This window comes from Apodemus sylvaticus, chromosome 4 (genome assembly GCF_947179515.1).
Source record: "Apodemus sylvaticus chromosome 4, mApoSyl1.1, whole genome shotgun sequence".
NCBI classification, from domain to species: domain Eukaryota; kingdom Metazoa; phylum Chordata; class Mammalia; order Rodentia; family Muridae; genus Apodemus; species Apodemus sylvaticus.
This window is the reverse complement of record NC_067475.1, coordinates 150,727,705-150,740,775: the sequence shown is the minus strand read 5'-3', so window position 1 is coordinate 150,740,775 and position 13,071 is coordinate 150,727,705.

The following is a 13,071-nucleotide window of genomic DNA, read 5'->3' as shown; positions in this document are numbered from 1 at the left end:
TTCTATTGCAGTATTTCACAGCCTTCACATTTTATGACATGGGATGAGTAACAGAAAGTGTAATGGAGTCAAGGCTACCTGCATCTCTGTACTCAGTCTGTTAGAGGCTACCAAGTATGATTAAGGCACTCAGTTCTCTGAAGATGGTGCTTCTACAAACCTGGACTAGTCTCCCTCCTTCCTCTCCAACTTTTCTTTTCCATGTTATCTCATGTATTAGTTGTGGTTGTATTGCTATGAAGAGATACCATGGTCATGACAACTCTATAAGAAGAAACATTTAATTGGGAACAGCTTACAGTTTCAGAGCTTTCATCAAGTATTGTCACGGCAAGAAGTATGGCAACATGCAGGCAGACATTGTGCTGGAACAGGAGCTGAGTGTTCTACATCTTAATCTGCAGGCAGCAGAAGGAGAGTGTGTGCCACACCAGGCCTTGCTTGAGCATAGGATACCTCAAAGTCTGCCTCCACAATGACACACTTCCTCCAACACAGCCACAGCTATTTCAAAAAGGCCTTACCACCAAAGAGTGCTATTCTCTATGGGCCAACAATTCAAACACATGACACTATGGGGGCCAAATGTATTCAAACCACCATAGACCATTGCTCAGATGTCTCCACTGATCTCTCAAAAGAAAAGGAATATTCCTACAGAATTTCTAGAATCCGAACCCCATATTGTTACTTTTAAAGATATTTATAATTAATGTAGGGAGGGGGACTGTGATGAACACACATGTGAAGGTCAGAACACAACCTTTGGAAGTTGTTTTTCTCCTTCCATAATGTTGGTTCCAGGGATTGAGTTCAAGCCTTCCGGCTTCTGTGGCAAGTACTTTTACCTGCTGTGTGGCTCTAATTATCACTGTAAGAACCTACAAGTATGTTCCTAAGAAAGGACTCTCCTAGGGTGGTGCTAGGAGAGGATGATCTAATGGTATAAACTCAAGGCCCCTGTGAACAGAAATAAACCAAGCCTAGTCAACACTGTCAAGTACAATGTTATTTTTTTTTATTGTAGTTGTGTGTTGGTTTGGTATCTGTCTCTCCTACAAGCCTGTGACTATTATAAAGGTAAAGACTACTAAGTTCTCTCATAGTCTAAGTCTCTTAGTAAAGAAGAACTTGACTTAGTAGAGAGAAGTGAGCCCAGGTAAATCCATTAAGAAATTGTTACTTTGTCCTTAAACCTGAGGCTACTCGCACACCTCCTTTGACAGAAGAACTCTTAACCTCTACCATGACAGGGACTATGTCTATCCCAAGAACATTTCAATGTTCTTTTTCTAGTGTCTTGGTGCTATATTAAAAATATCAAAGGTAAGGATAAGCAATGCCAGGTAGTTAAGAAAGGTGCCAAATAAGAATTGTGAAACACAAAACTATACTTTCAGGGATCATTTCTATAGTTCATTACTAGAGAAGTTATCTAAACAATCCCGTAACCCCTAAAGAAATAGAAGCAGACATTAATAGTCTCCAAACCAAAAAGGCCAGGACCAGGCGGGTTCAATGCAGAGTTCTATCAGACCTTCAAAGAAGACTTAATACCAATACACTTCAAACTATTCCACAATATAGAAACAGATGGAGCACTACGTTTTATTACTCTGATATCTAAACCACACAAATACCCAACAAAGAAAGAGAACTTTAGACCAATTTCCCTTATGAATATTGATGCAAAAAATACTCAATAAAATTCTTGCCAACTGAATCCAAAAACACATCAAAATGATCATCCACCATGATCAAGTAGGCTTCATCCCAGGGAAGCAGGGATTGTTCAATATATGGAAATCCATCAATGTAATCCACTATATAAGCAAACTCACAGAAAAAAAAAACACATAATTCTTTCATTAGAAGATGAGAAAGCATTTGACAAAATCTAATGCCTCTTCATGATAAAAGTTTTAGAAAGATCAGGAATTCAAGGCCCATACCTAAACATAGTAAAAGCAATATACAGCAAACAAGTCACCAACATCAAACTAAATCGAGAGAAACTTGAAGCAAAAATCATGGACTAGACAAGGCTGTCCACTCTCTCCCTACCTGTTCAATGTAGTACAGTCCTAGCCAGAGCAACTAAACAAAATGGGTACAAATGGATTCAAATTGGAAAGGAAGAAGTCAAAGTATCACTATTTGCAGATGATATGATAGTATACTTAAGTGACCCCAAAAATTCCACCAGAGAACTCCTAAACCTGATAAACAACTTCAGCAAAGTGGCTGGATATAAAATTAACTCAAACAAACCAGTAACCTTCCTATACTCAAAGAATAAAGAGGCTGAGAATGAAATTAAGGAAATGAAACCCTTTAATTTAGTCACAAATAATACAAAATACCTCGGTGTGACTCTAACCAAGCATATAAAAGATCTGTATCACAAGAACTTCAAGCCTCTGAAGAAAGAAATCATAGAAGATCTCAGAAAATGGAAAGATAGCCCATGCTCATGGATTGGCAGGGCTAATATAGTAAAAATGGCCATCTTGCCTAAAGCAATCTACAGATTCAATGCAATCCCTATCAAAATTCCAACTCAATTCTTCACTGAGTTAGAAAGAGCAATTTTCAAATTTATCTGGAATAATAATAATAAAAAAAAACCCAGGATAGCAAAAACTATTCTCAACAATAAAGAACTTCTGGCTGAATCACCATCCCTGACCTCAAGCTAAACTACAGAGTGATAAAAACTGCATGGATTGGTACAGTGACAGGCAGATAGACCAATGGAATAGAATTGAAGACCCAGAAATGAATTCTCACACCTATGGTCACTTGATCTTTGACAAAGGATCTAAAAACATCCAGTGGAAAAAAGACAGCATTTTTGACAAATGGTGCTGGGTCAACTGGCTGTCAACATGTAGATAGATGCAAATTGGCCTCTGTACAAAGCTCAAGTCCAAGTGGATCAAGGACCTCCACATAAAACCAGATAAACTGAATCTAACAGAAGAGTAAGTAGGGAAGAACCTGGAGCACATGGGCACAGGAGAAATTTTCCTGAATAGAACACCAGTACCTTATGCTCTAAGTTCAAGATTTAACAAATGTGACCTCATAAAATTGCAAAGCTACTGTAAGGTGAAGGACACTGTCAATAGGACAAAATGGCAACCAACAGATTGGGAAAAGATCTTTACCAATCCTACATACAAGAGGGATAATATCCAATATATACAAAGAACTCAAGAAGTTAGACTCCAGAGAACCAAATAACCCTATTAAAAAATGGGGTACAGAGTCCTGAGGCCTCTGGTGGGAGCCTTCCAGTCTCTGCTTTGAGATCGGGAACAGCCTGGACCTCCGCACCCCATCTCCAGGAAGTGCAAGAGGCCAGCTGTACACCCGGAGGCTGGCTGGGCAGAAGCAGCATGCTCTGGTGAATCCGGCCTGCAGAGCAGAGGATCCAGTCCTGAGGCCTCTGGTGGGAGACTTCCAGTCTCTGCTTTGGGATCAGGAACAGCCTGGGCAAGAGCACCCCATCTCCAGGCAGTGCAGGAGGCAAACTGTGCACCCAGAGGCCAGCTGGGAAAAGGCAGCTTGCACTGGTGAATCCGACACTGACAACAAGACCAACTAACACCAGTGAGAACTAGATGGCAAAAGGCAAACATAGGAACGTTACTAACAGAAATCAAGGCAATATGGCAGCATCTGAACTCAATTCTCCATTAATAGCATGTCCTGGATACCCCAATACACAAGAAAAGCAAGATTTGGATTTAAAATCACTGGTCATGATGGTGTTAAAGGATAACGTGAAGGACATAAATAAATCTGTTAAAGAAATTCAGGAGAAAATGGATCAAAAGGGAAACACAAAAATCCTTACAAGGGAAACACAAAAATCATTGAAAGAAATTCAGGAGAATACAGAAGCCAATATGGAGGAAACACAAAAATCCCTTAAAGAAATACAGGAGAACTTTGGTCAACAGGCTGAGATCATAAAAGAGGAAACCCAAAAATCTCTTAAAGAATTACAGGGAAACACAAGCAAGTGAAGGAGCTAAGCAAAACCATCCAGGATCTAAAATCAGAAGTAGAAACAACTAAGAAATCTCAAAGGGAGACAACTTTGGAGATAGAAAACCTTGGGAAGAAATCAGGGGACAGAGATGTAAATATCAACAACAGAATACAAGAGATAGAAGAAAGAATCTCAGATGCTGAAGATAGCATAGAAACCACGGACTCAACAGTTAAAGAAAATGCAAAATGCAAAATGCTTGTAAGCCAAAATATCCAGGAAATCCAGGACACAATGAGAAGAACAAACCTAAGGATTATAGGCATAGATAAGAGTAAAGATTTACAACTTAAAGGGCCAGCAAATATCTTCAATAAAATTATGGGAGAAAACTTCCCTAACCTAAGAGAGAGATGCCCATGAATATACAAGAAGCCTAAAGAACTCCAAACAGACTGGACCAGAACAGAAATACTTCCCGTCACATAATAACCAAAACCAAATGTACTAAACAAAGAATATTAAAGGCAGCAAGAGAAAAAGACCAAGTAACATATAAAGGAAGACCTATCAGAATCACACCAGACTTCTCACCAGAGACTATGAAAGCTAGAAGATCCTGGGCAGATCTCATGCTGACTCTAAGAGAACACAAATGCCAGGCAAAACTACTATACTCAGCAAAACTCTCGATCACCATAGATGGAGAAACTAAGATATTCCATGACAAAACCAAGTTTACCCAATATCTTTACACAAACTGAGCCCTACAAAGGATAATAGGAGTAAAACATCAATACAAGGAAGGAAACCTCACACTGGAAAAAGCAAGATAGTAACCTTCTTTCATCAAACACAAAATAAGATAACCAATCACATTTTAGAAATAACATCAAAATTGGCAGAAAGTAATAATCACTATTCCTTAATAGCTCTTAACATCAACGGACTCAATTCCCCAATAAAAAGACATAGGCTAACAGACTGGATGCGTAAATAGGACCCTACATTTTGCTATATACAGGAAATATACCTCAGTGTCAAAGACAAACACTACCTTAGAGTAAAAGGCTGGAAGACAATTTTACAAGCAAATGGTTTCAGGAAATAAGCAGGAGTAGCCATTCTAGTATCAGATAAAATTGACTTTCAACCCAAAGTCATCAAAAGAGACTCAGAGGGACACTTCTTGCTGGTCAAAGGAAAAATACACCATGAAGAACTCTCAATCCTGAACATCTATGCTCTAAATGCAAGGGCACCCTCATTCATAAAAGAAACTTTACTAAAGCTCAAAGCACACATTGAACCTAACACAATAATTGTGGGTGACTTCAACACTGCACTTTACTCAATGGACCGATCAGGAAAACAGAAACTGAACAGGGACACAGTGAAACTAATTTAAGCTTTGGACGAATTAGATTTAACAGATATATAGAGAGAACATTTTATCCTAAAGCAAAAGAATATACCTTTTTCTCAGCACCTCATGGTACCTTCTCCAAAATCAATCATATAATTGGTCACAAGACAGACCTCAACAAATAAAAGAAGATCAAAATAATCCCATGCCTCCTATCATATCACTATGGAGTAAAAGTGGTCTTCAATAGCAACAAAAACAACAGAAAGCCCACATATACATGGAAACTGAACAATATTCTACTCAATGAATTCCTGGTCAAGGAATCAACATAGAAAGAAATCAAAGACTTTTTAGAATTTAATGAAAATGAAGACACAACATACCCAAATCTATGGGACACAATGAAAGCAGTGCTAAGAGGAAAACTCATAGCATTAAGTGCCTTCAAAAAAAAATTGGAGAGAGCATACACTAGCAGCTTAATGACACACCTGAAAGCCCTGGAACAAAAAGAAGCTATTTCACCCAGGAGGAGTAGAAGGCAGGAAATCATCAAACTCAGGGCTGAAATCAATCAAGCAGAAACAAAGAGAACCATACAAAGAATCAACAAAACTAGGAGCTGGTTCTTTGAGAAAATCAACAAGATAGATAAACCCTTAGCCAGACTAACCAAAGGGCACAGAGACAGTATCCAGATTAACACAATTAGAAATGAAAAGGGAGATATAACAACAGAAACTGAGGAAATTCGAAAAATAATCAGATCCTACTACAAAAGCCTATACTCAACACACTGGAGAATATGGAGGAACTGGACAGTTTCCTAGACAGATAACAAACACCAAAGTTAAATCAGGATCAAATAGATCATCTAAGCAGTCCCATAACCCATAAAGAAATAAAAGGGGTCATAGAAAGTCTCCCAACCAAAAAAAGCACGGGACCAGATGGCTTCAGTGCAGATTTCTATCAGACCTTCAAAGAAGACCTAACACCAATACTCTTCAAACTATTCCACAAAATAGAACCAGAAGAAACACTACCCAACTCATTCTATGAAGCCACAATTATGCTGGTACCAAAACCACACAAAGATCCAACAAAGAAAGAGAACTTCAAGCCAATTTCCCTTATAAATATCGATGCAAAAATACTCAATAAAATTCTTGCCAACCGAATCCAAGAACACATCAAAACGATTGTCCACCATGATCAAGTAGGCTTCATCCTAGGAATGCAGGGATGGTTCAATATAAGGAACTCCATCAATGCAATCTACTACATAAACAAACTCAAAGAACAAAAAAACATGATCATTTTATTAGATGCTGAAAAAGCATTTGACAAAATTCAGCATCCTTTCATGCTAAAATTCTTGGAAAGAACAGGAATTCAAGGCCCATACCTAAACATAGTCAAAGCAATATACAACAAACCAGTAGACAACATCAAACTAAATGGAGAGAAACTTAAAGCAATCCCACCAAAATCAGGGACTAGACAAGGCTGTCCTCTCCATATCTTTTCAATATAGTACTTGAAGTTCTAGCAAGAGCAATTAGACAACATAAAGAAGTCAAAGGGATACAAATTGGAAAGGAGGAAGTCAAATTATCACTATTTGCAGATGACATGTTAGTCTACTTAAGTGACACAAAAAGCTCCACCAGAGAACTCTTACAGCTGAACAGAGAACAACTTCAGCAAAGTGGCTGGCTATAAAATCAACAGAAGCATATCAGTTGCCTTCCCTTTTTTTTTTTTTTTGACATATTTTTTTATTCGATATAATTTATTTACATTTCAAATGATTTCCCCTTTTCTAGCCCCCCCACTCCCCGAAAGTCCCGTAAGCCCCCTTCTCTTCCCCTGTCCTCCCTCCCACCCCTTCCCAGTTCCCCGTTCTGGTTTTGCCAAATACTGTTTCACTGAGTCTTTCCAGAACCAGGGACCACTCCTGCTTTCTTCTTGTATCTCATTTGATGTGTGGATTATGTTTTGGGTATTCCAGTTTTCTAGGTTAATAACCACTTATTAGTGAGTGCATACCATGATTCACCTTTTGAGTCTGGGTTACCTCACTTAGTATGATGTTCTCTAGCTCCATCCATTTGCCTAAGAATTTCATGAAATCATTGTTTCTAATGGCTGAATAGTATTCCATTGTGTAGATATACCACATTTTTTGCATCCACTCTTCTGTTGAGGGATACCTGGGTTCTTTCCAGCATCTGGCAATTATAAATAGGGCTGCTATGAACATAGTAGAGCATGTATCCTTATTACATGGTGGGGAATCCTCTGGGTATATGCCCAGGAGTGGTATAGCAGGATCTTCTGGAAGTGAGGTGCCCAGTTTTCGGAGGAACCGCCAGACTGCTTTCCAGAGTGGTTGTACCAATTTGCAACCCCACCAGCAGTGGAGGAGTGTTCCTCTTTCTCCGCACCCTCTCCAACACCTGCTGTCTCCTGAATTTTTAATCTTAGCCATTCTGACTGGTGTAAGATGAAATCTTAGGGTTGTTTTGATTTGCATTTCCCTAATGACTAATGAAGTTGAGCATTTTTTAAGATGCTTCTCCGCCATCCGAAGTTCTTCAGGTGAGAATTCTTTGTTTAACTCTGTACCCCATTTTTTAATAGGGTTGTTCGGTTTTCTGGAGTCTAACTTCTTGAGTTCTTTATATATATTGGATATTAGCCCTCTATCTGATGTAGGATTGGTGAAGATCTTTTCCCAATTTGTTGGTTGCCGATCTGTCCTCTTGATGGTGTCCTTTGCCTTACAGAAACTCTGTAACCTTATGAGGTCCCATTTGTCAATTCTTGCTCTTAGAGCATACGCTATTGGTGTTCTGTTCAGAAACTTTCTCCCTGTACCGATGTCCTCAAGGGTCTTCCCCAGTTTCTTTTCTATTAGCTTCAGAGTGTCTGGCTTTATGTGGAGGTCCTTGATCCATTTGGATTTGAGCTTAGTACAAGGAGACAAGGATGGATCAATTCGCATTCTTCTGCATGCTGACCTCCAGTTGAACCAGCACCATTTGTTGAAAAGGCTATCTTTTTTCCATTGGATGTTTTCAGCCTCTTTGTCGAGGATCAAGTGGCCATAGGTGTGTGGGTTCATTTCTGGATCTTCAATCCTGTTCCATTGATCCTCCTGCCTGTCACTGTACCAATACCATGCAGTTTTTAACACTATTGCTCTGTAGTATTGCTTGAGGTCAGGGATACTGATTCCCCCAGATTTTCTTTTGTTGCTGAGAATAGTTTTAGCTATCCTGGGTTTTTTGTTGTTCCAGATGAATTTGATAATTGCTCTTTCTAACTCTGTGAAGAATTGAGTTGGGATTTTGATGGGTATTGCATTGAATCTGTATAGTGCTTTAGGCAAAATGGCCATTTTAACTATATTGATTCTACCGATCCATGAGCATGGGAGGTTTTCCCATTTTTTGAGGTCTTCTTCCATTTCCTTCTTCAGAGTCTTGAAGTTCTTGTCATACAGATCTTTCGCATGTTTGGTAAGAGTCACCCCAAGATACTTTATACTGTTTGTGGCTATTGTGAAGGGGGTCATTTCCCTAATTTCTTTCTCAGCCTGCTTATCCTTTGAGTATAGGAAGGCCACTGATTTGCTTGAGTTGATTTTATAACCTGCCACTTTGCTGAAGTTGTTTATCAGCTGTAGGAGCTCTCTAGTGGAGTTTTTTGGGTCACTTAGGTAGACTATCATGTCGTCTGCAAATAATGATAGTTTGACTTCTTCCTTTCCAATTTGTATCCCTTTGACCTCCTTATGTTGTCGAATTGCCCGAGCTAGTACCTCAAGTACAATATTGAAAAGATAAGGAGAAAGGGGGCAGCCTTGTCTGGTCCCTGATTTCAGTGGGATTGCTTCAAGTTTCTCTCTATTTAGTTTGATGCTGGCTACCGGTTTGCTGTATATTGCTTTTACTATGTTTAGGTATGGGCCTTGAATTCCTGTTCTCTCCAAGACTTTAAGCATGAAAGGATGCTGAATTTTGTCAAATGCTTTTTCAGCATCCAATGAAATGACCATGTGGTTTTGTTCTTTGAGTTTGTTTATGTAGTGGATTGTATTGATGGATTTCCGTATATTGAACCAACCCTGCATTCCCGGGATAAAGCCTACTTGATCATGGTGGATGATCTCAAAGTATGAGCAGGCTGAGAAAGAAGTTAGTGAAATGACACCCTTTACAATAGCCACAAACAATATAAAGTATCTTGGTGTGACTCTAACCAAACAAGTGAAAGATCTATATGACAATAACTTCAGGTCTCTGAAGAAAGAAATCGATGAAGACCTCAGAAAATGGAAAAATCTTCCATGCTCGTGGATTGGCAGGATTAATATAGTTAAAATAGCCAAAAGCAATCTATAGATTCAACGCAATCCCCATCAAAATCCCAACTCAGTTCTTCACAGAGTTAGAAAAAGCAATTCTCAAATTCATCTGGAATAACAAAAAAGCCAGGATAGCTAAAATTATTCTCAACAGTAAAAGAACTTCTGGGGGATTCAGTATCCCAGACCTCAAACAAAACTACAGAGCAATAGTGTTAAAAACTGCATGGTATTGGCACAGTGACAGGCAAGTGGACAAATGGAATAGAATTGAAGACCCAGAAATGAATCCACACACCTATGGTCACTTGATCTTTGACAAAGGAGCAGAAAACATCCAGTGGAAAAAAGATAGCCTTTTCAACAAATGGTACTGGTTCAACTGGAGGTCAGCATGCAGAAGAATGCAAATTGATCCATTCTTATTTCCTTGTACTAAACTCAACTCCAAGTGCATCAAGGACCTCCAAGTAAAACTAGACACACTGAAACTAATAGAAAAGAAACTGGGGAAAACCCTTGAGGACATGGGCACAGGGGAAAAGTTCCTGAACAGAACCAATAGCTTATGCTCTTAGATCAAGAATTGACAAATGGGACCTCATAAAATTACAAAGTTTCTGTAAGGCAAAGGACACTGTCAAAAGGACAAAATGGCAACCAACAAATTGGAAAAAAATGTTCACCAACCCTACATCTGATAGAGGGCTAATATCTAATATATACAAAGAACTCAAGAAGGTAGAACCCAGGGAACCAAATAATCCTATTAAAATATGGGGTACAGATCTAAACAAAGAATTTTCTCCTGAAGAAATTCAGATGGCCGAGAAGCACCTTAAGAAATGTTCACCATCATTAGTCATTAGGGAAATGCAAATCAAAACAACTCTGAGATTTCACCTCACACCAGTCAGAATGGCTAAGGTTAAAAACTCAGGAGACAGCAGGTATTGCCAAGAATGTGTAGAAAGAGGAACACGCCTCCACTGCTGGTGGGATTGCAAGATGGTGCAACCACTTTGGAAATCAGTCTGGCGGTTCCTCCGAAACGTGGGCATGATACTTCCTGAGGACCCTGCTATACCACTCCTAGGCAGAGGATTCCCGGGCATGCAATAAGGACACATGCTCCACTATGTTCATAGCAGCCCTATTTGTAGTAGCCAGAAGCTGGAAAGAACCTAGATGTCCTTCAATGGAGGAATGGATACAAAAAATGTGGTATATTTACACAATGGAGTACTATTCAGCCATTAGAAACAATGAATTCATGAAATTCTTAGACAAATGGATGGAGCTGGAGAACATCATACTGAGGTAACCCAGTCTCAAAAGATCAATCATGGTATGCACTCACTGATAAGTGGATATTAGCCTAGAAACTTTGAATACCCAAAACATAATCCACATATTAAATGATGTCCAAAAAGAATGGAGGAATGGCCCCCGGTTCTGGAAAGACTCAGTGCAAGAGTATAGGGGAATTCCAGAACAGGGAAGTGGGAAGGGGTAGATGGGGGAACAGGGGGAGGGAAGAGGGCTTATGGGACTTGCGGGGAGTGGGTACCCAGAAAAGGGGAAATCATTTGAAATGTAAATAAAAAATATATCAATAAAAAAAAAGAATGTAGAGAAAGAGGAATACTCCTCCACTGCTGCTGGGGTTGTAAGATGGTACAACCACTTTGGAAATTAGTCCGGCTGTTCCTCAGAAAACTGGATATGACACTTCCAGAGGACCCTGCTATATCTCTCCTGGGCAAATACCCAAAGGATTCCCCGGCATGCAATAAAGTCACATGCTCCATTATGCTCATAGCCGCCTTATAATAGTCCAAAGCTGGAAAGAACCCAGATGTCCCTCAATGGAGGAATGGATACAGAAAATGTGGTATATTTACACAATGGAATACTACTCAGCAATTTAAAACAATGAATTAATGAAATTTTTAGGCAAATGGTTGGATCTGGAAAATATCATCCTAATTGAGGTAACCCAATCACAAAATGGAATGCAATCTCTGATAAGTGGATATTAATTTGTCCTGAAGCCCTGAATACCCAAGGCTCAATTAGCATAAGAAATGACTCCAATGAAGTAAGAAGAGGGTCCTGATCCTGGAAAGGCTTGATCTAGCATTGGAGGGGAATATAAGGACAGAGAAAAAGGAGAGAGGTGATTGGCGAATGGGTAGAGAGAAGAAGGTTTATGAGACATATGGGGAGGGGGGAACTGGGAAAGGGGAAATAATTTGGAATGTAAACAAAGAATATAGAAAATAAAAATATATAATAAAATAAATAAATAAATAAATAAATAAAAATGGGGTACAGAGCTAAACAAAGAATTTTCAAATGAGGAATATCAAATGGCTGAGAAACACCTAAAGAAATGTTCACCATCCTTAGTTATCAGGGAAATGCAAATCAAAACAAAACAAAAAAAAACATACATGCTATAGAAGAAACATTCTGTACTGCTGCATCATCAACGGGGTAGGAAGCCTCATGATATTTTCTCTCTTTTTCTATAAAGCCAGTTGATATTCCAACATCACTCTTCAAATAAATAAAGATGGAAACAGAATTATTTGTGAAAATTAGGACAAAAGCTATCTCACTCTTGACAAGGTAAGAAATCCTAGTGGAAGAAATAAAGGGAATCCTTGTGTAAACCTGGTATACGGATTCCTGAAAATAAAGGTCATTGTCAACCAAGAGACTGAAACTTAATTGAACTGAGAGACTGAAGCTTGCTTGTTTTTGGAGAAGAAAGGTGCTTGCAGGGACAGCCCTGCAGGATAATGAAGCAAAGAAAAACACATAGGTGCAGCAAACCTCCACTTCTCAAAAGTATCCTGATGCCTCTAGCTCCCAGCATCTCCAAATCTTACTATTCCCATGACAGCTAAGTAACAGAAAGTATATGATGAATGAAATTCCCAAGACCAAGTGCAAACCAAGGAAAACAGGCTTATGTCATCTTTCTGGAACCATGACAATTACACTGAAAGGACTCAATATTAAGTTACCTTAAGGCAGACCACTGGGAATAAAAGCTTACACAGTCAATAAGGAATCATAAGAATTCTCCCAGCCCGGGCAATGGTGGTGCACGCCTTTAATCACAGCACTTGGGAGACAAAGGCAGGCAGATTTCTGAGTTCAAGGTCAGCCTGGTCTACAGAGTGAGTTCCAGGTCAGCCAGGGCTATACAGAGAAACCCTGTCTCAAAAAACAAACAAACAAAAAAGAAAATTCTCCCAGACACTCTAACACTCATCTTAGGAATCATTTTTCTGGGTCTTTGATGAAATTATAAAT